Source organism: Thermobia domestica, chromosome 8 (genome assembly GCF_964235325.1).
Source record: "Thermobia domestica chromosome 8, izTheDome1.hap1.1, whole genome shotgun sequence".
NCBI lineage: Eukaryota > Metazoa > Arthropoda > Insecta > Zygentoma > Lepismatidae > Thermobia > Thermobia domestica.
This window is the reverse complement of record NC_137461.1, coordinates 191172290-191178477: the sequence shown is the minus strand read 5'-3', so window position 1 is coordinate 191178477 and position 6188 is coordinate 191172290. Positions and strand designations below refer to the sequence as shown.

At 37.7% G+C, this 6188-nt stretch overlaps 1 non-coding gene across 1 annotated transcript; it reads right to left on the bottom strand.

Annotated features, from left to right (window-relative positions):
• Positions 1-3582: 3582 nt before the first annotated feature.
• TRNAT-CGU (transfer RNA threonine (anticodon CGU)) lies at positions 3583-3655 on the bottom strand. The gene has a single exon. It is a non-coding gene; the product is annotated as a tRNA-Thr (tRNA).
• Between the last annotated feature and the right edge of the window lie 2533 nt (positions 3656-6188).

Genomic DNA, 6188 nt, shown 5'->3' with positions numbered 1-6188 from the left:
CACAATTAGTTCTGAAGAACAGTTGTCTGAGATCTTCAAATATCAACTATCTGCGTATCCTCTCTCCTTATTTTATGAAAGAGGACTAATGAGAAAACGTACAAAATCATCGACAATATCCGTTTTGTTCTGTACTTCGACCCAGAAAACAACAAGTGGTGCCGCAAAACAGAGTGTATCCTACATAGTTGATGGTGGGCAACTCTAGCATCGTGTTGTACTGCAGTGTCCAGCCACGTTCAAAGAAATATGTCAGCAATATACTACATGTGTTGTTGCACATTGCGGAAAAAGTCTCGTCGTTTTTGATGGAAATAACAAAGGTTTAAGGACAAAGGATGAGGAGCATCTGCGACGTGCAGAAAAGACTTGCCACGTAGACATGGAATTAGAAGATAATATTACTGTTATTGAAGGGCAGACTGAATTGCTCCTATATCACAGCAACAAAATGAGATTCAGCCATCTTTGGAGTAAGCATCTCCACAAATCAGGATACAATGTGCTCCAGGCCAAGGTAGATGTTGGTATGCTGATTACAACCATGGCTATTATAGAGGCCAATAAAGGCCTTAGAGTAATTTTGATTGGTGAAGACAAAGATTTATTAGTTGTTCTTGTTGCCCTTGCTCCACCAGACACATATTTGAAAATGATGATGCCAGTCCACTGAAGATTTGCCCAGACAAGATTCACCATATTGGAACTATTCAAGATTATATAGGTGATGTAAAGGACTTTCTTCTAATTGTACACGGCTTCACAGGATGCGATTCAGTTTCGTCAATTTATCGAAAAAGCAAAATATCTGCTCACAAAAAGTTAGAGTAATAAGGAACCTAGAGAGAAACTAAGTATTTTCAATAATTCTCGAGTGTCAGCTGAAGCTGTGGCTTAAACTGGTGAATCATTCTTTCTGTCATTGTATGAGTCAAAAGATATCGGAAACTTGGACATTTTATGCCACCAACTATATGAGAAGACAATTGCCAAACAGCCTATACATTTGCAATTTAACTTAACTGTACTTCCTCCTACAACAGGAGCCGCTCGTGATCAGTCACTCCTAGTCTTTTGTCAAGTGCAGCAATGGCGTGGTGTTAACATGGACACTTTACGCTAGGAAATGAAAATGAAATCTTTGAGTTTTACGTCCCACGGTTATGCCGGTTAGGCTAAAGGAGACGGTGATGATGAGTGATGAATGAAATGGTGGAATGAAGAAAGTGGGAGGAAACGGGAGAACCCCGAGAAAACCCACGCACACGGCACTTTACGCTAGGGTTTGAAGGTAGTCAATAGTTATCTATGTCCCATATTAACTTCGAAGTCCTCTGCTTCTGAAGACGTACTACATCTTACCTCATGTTCCTTACACCGAAGACTGTGAATGAAGTTCTGAGTGCTGGAGAGGTATATTAAAATGCTTAATCATATACTGTATATGTATTTCGTATGGCATGGACGTACCAACTGAAACATAGAAGATGAAGTGGAAATGGATGGAGATTCGCTACTTCCCGAAAAGGATATCAAAGAAGAGACATTCCAAGATGCCAAATATTCTCGTCTGGAATAGAATAGAATAGATTCAAGTAAACGTAAGTTACTTTAAAATCAAAATTATTTAAGTTTGAAACCTTTACATAATAAAGAATTACTTTTTATGCCTTTTCCTACCTCAAACATTACGAATTTTTATACGTTACCAAACATTATTTTTTTCAACAATTTTGTACACACGTCAAATTCTTCCGACTAATCTGGCTTGCTAAGAATAAAGCAGTTTTTCAAAAATCCCTCAAATTATTGGATTTTTCCCTTCCCCAAAACAGTCAACATCGGGTTTTGTAAGAGATATTGCATCTTTTTCAAACGCCTATCCATTGATACCTTCAGTCAAAACTTATGGATGCACAGGTGAAAATATTACAATATTTGGACAACAGGGGACTTTAACGTGAATTTAAGTTTAAAATCCCAGCTTTAGAAGGCAATTATGTTGTGTATTTTTAATTTTTTACTGAGAAACGTTTAGCCAACAATTTGCACATATTTTATGTTTCTTCTCCCTAGAATATTGTATTATAATAAGGATCAAAAAACAAAATTTTTCACTTCTGTTTTGAGAAAGTTTGTGCAATTTCCCTTTTTTCCCTCTAGGGAAAGTGAAAATTTCCTCAATTTTCATACAATAAGAACAACTAGTTAAATATCTTTTCAATGAGGTATAGTTTATATCTCTTTTGTGTTTACAACCTGTATTATAGTAAATTAAACTGAATGCTAGGTCTCCTCAAAACTTTTGGCATTGGAAATTGACCATCCAATATGGCGCCCATAGTGACCAAACCCGACGCGGGATTTTTGGGTCTTTCTCTGAGTTACTGAATAGAGTATCATGATCATTTTAGAAAAGGTCTAGGATTGTTTTTATGTCTCTTCTCCCTACAATGTTATAATAAAAATCCAAAAACTCAATTTTTCACTTGTTCGGAGTAATTTTGTAGAACTTCCCCCTTTTTTTCCTTTCGAGAAAATGTAAATTTCCAAACTTTTTACACAATAAGAATAAATAATTAAATATGTTTTCAATGAGGTATGGTTCATATCTCTACTGTGTTTACAACCTGTATTATAGTCAGTTAAATGCTACGATTTCCACGAAAACTTTTGGTGTTGGAAATAGATTATCCAAAAAATGAAATGAAATCTTTGAGTTTTACGTCCCACGGTTATGCCGGTTAGGCTAAAGGAGACCGTGATGATGAGTAATGAATGAAATGGTGGAATGAAGAAAGTGGGAGGAAACGGGAGAACCCCGAGAAAACCCGCGCACACGGTGTTTGTCCACCACAAAGTTCACTTGGCGGGGGCTGGGATCGAACCCGGGACCCCAAGCACCAGAGGTGAACGCTCTACCACTGAATAGATTATCCAATATGGCGGCCATAGTGACCAAACCCGGCGCGGGATTATTTTTTTTTTTTGGACTTCCTCTGAGTTACTGTATAGAGCATGATGATCATTTTAGAAAAGTTTAGGCATTTTTTTTTTTTTTTTTGAATATCCGGGTTCAGACCTAATTGCACTGTACTATAGAGCACAAACGTGAAATAAGAGCAAGAATAGGAGTGGCAAAAGAAGCCTTTAGAAGGAAGAAAATACTATTTTGTGAGACCTTGAATAAAGTGTTGAGAAAAAGACTCATAAAATGCTTTGTATGGAGTATTGTACTGTATGGGTCAGAAACATGGACATTACACAAGTGATTAAAAACGACTGGAAGCTTTCGAAATATAGGTGCGAAGAAGAATGTAGGTACGAAGGTGAATATAGTTTCAACTTGCAAGTAAATAGTGATAATAGTTTTAAATCGACTGCACCCTAGCAAATTCTATTGGCATTAGGCACGCAGCACATGTAGTGCCACCTATTAGCGTGACACACAGACTGATAGGTTAGCTATTGTAATTAACATTGAATTGGTCAACTTTCTAATTGATATCCCGATAGCAGTCACTAGGGCGAGCAAACGTTACACAGATATGTAGTCATTTGAAAAAGTAAAAACATTACTTGTGCCTCCTGTGAGATTCGAATTCACGACCCCTGGTTTACGAGACCAGTGCTCTAACCACTGAGCCAAGGAGGCGGTACACTCAAAAAATGAAGCTTTCAAAATTTCTTAAACTTTGGTTTTCCTGTCTCATACAGAAGATTTAAGATGCATTGGCTTTAAAAAATGCTAAGAAACGTAAATTAGTATAATAATAATAATAATAATAATAATAATAATAATAATAATAATAATAATAATAATAATAATAATAATAATAATAATAATAATAATAACGTGATTCCCTGAAAATAAGACCTAATCAGGAGATAAACCCTAGCATAATTTTCGAATTGCCTTACTCCAAGTATAAACCCTATCCCAAAACTCTCAAAAAAATTTATTTGCATATTTCTCGCAATAATCAGAAATTATGTTAGTAACAGTTACGCTCCGAATTGATAGGCACAGTGTCTCCTGAAAATGAACACTAATCTGTGATTTGACCACAACAATTAACCTCGCAACCGGTCTTATTTTCAGGAAAAGACAGTAATAATAATAACCTATGCTCGCGAACAATTGCAAATCGATTATATATACACCTTGTTATACATAATATTTACAACGAAATTGTTTTTTATTACGGTCAATATTTTCTTAATTCCCATCAGGCACGCACCAAGATATTTGTTTTGAGGAGTCCAATTTTTTTTTGGGGGGGGGGGTAATATTACAAGACATACCTATATGTAACAATGAATTGGTGTCATTCTACGTCCAAAAAGCTGGTAGATAATTAAATACTGCTACCTATATTCTTAAAAAATTTGAAACTTGATTGTTTTTATAAGAAAAGGAAGAGTACGAATAAAGTAGAAATAAGGGCGTCATTTGGTGAAGGTAGGAGGCGATTGTCCTCCATGTGTTTGAGAAACACATTTATTTTAATAAATTGTAGGTCATTTAGGGACGACATATCGACACATTAAAAATACTTGACAGTAATCCTTGACAAAACTTTCCCCTTGAATGTACTGCTTCAAAGTGAAGGGACACATAACCGGACTGCCACGGACATAAACGGAGTGGATTAGTAGGTTTTGGAAGTTTTACACAAGCACTATGGGAAATGTCGATACTATGTAAACAATGAAATCTTTCACATGTTTGGAAATTCTTTACAACAAACAAAACTCAATGAAATACTAAATTTATGGCTGCTGTTACCTACGTATGACTCATTTCCAAACTTTGCTGCGATTCATTACAATAGCAATACAATAGCAACACAGAGATGCCAGGACGATTAAGCATTGAAGAGAAAGCCAAAATTGCAGCAAGATTTGAGATGTGGCAATCTGTAATTCGGGTTAAGCACTGGTGGAAGAGTCTACATGGGAGGCAAGTTGTTCTGGATTCAAAAACAATTTAAAATTACCACCAGAAGTGTTGTGGATATTAAAAGATCAGGCCCTCGACTCTGGTATCAGAGGAAAAGGTGGCCACAGTGAGAGAGATGTTCGAGCGAAACCCTTCAAAATCAACAAGACAGGCTGCAAGAGAGAGTGGCATTACATGCTATTCTATGCTCGCAATTCATCACAAAGTATGAAATGAGTTTTACGTCCCATGGTCATGCCGGTTAGGCTAAAGGAGACGGTGATGATGAGTAATGAATGAAATGGTGGATTGAAGAAAGTGGGAAATCCCCGAGGAAACCCATGCACACGGTGTTTGTCCAGCACAAAGTTCACTTGGCGGGGGGTGGGGTCGAAGCCGGGACCCCAAGCACCAGAGGTCAACGCTCTACCACTGAGCTACCGCGACCCCGATAATTCTTCATAAAGAGTTACATTACAGACTATGGAAGCCTCATTACGTCCAAAAGTTGTATCCAGGTGATTGCAATACGGGTGTTGAATTTTGTGAAATGATGCTTGCATGGCATGAAGATCATGCACACTTGTTTGAAAAAATCTGGGAAGTGATGAAGCTGTGTTTCATGTAGGGAAGGGTTTGTTAATCGTCATAATAGTTATTATTGGGCAGAAGGTGATCCCAAAGAGATCGTTGAATAACTACAGGGCAAGCCGATAGTGACAGTGGTGTGCAATAACTTCTTTCCGTATTTATCAGATGCTATTTGTTGAGAGACATTATGAACGCTGAAAGATACTTGGAAATGTTAGAAAAGTTTGTATGGCCTACAATTTCTGAATGGGACGAGTCACATGAACTGTTATTTATGCAAGATGAAACTCCCCCTCATTACGCCTTGTCTGTAAAACAATGGTCAGGACGCTGGATAGGTCGCCGGGGTCCCACAGAATGGGCAGCGCGTAGTCCAGATCTCACTCATGCGATTTCTTTTTTTGATGATGGGCTAAGGAAAAAGTGTACCGCAGCAAAGTGTGTCTTGGTGAACTTGAGAATAAGATATGTGAGGTTATAGCGGCTGTGGTGGATCAGTGGTAGAGCGTTCACCTCTGGTACATGGGGTCATTGGTTCGATCCCAGTTTGCACAAAGTGAACTATGTGGTGAGCAAACACTGTGTGCATGGGTTTTCTCGGAGTTCTCCCGTTTCTTGCTTCTTCATTCAACCATTTCATTTATTTCTTATCATC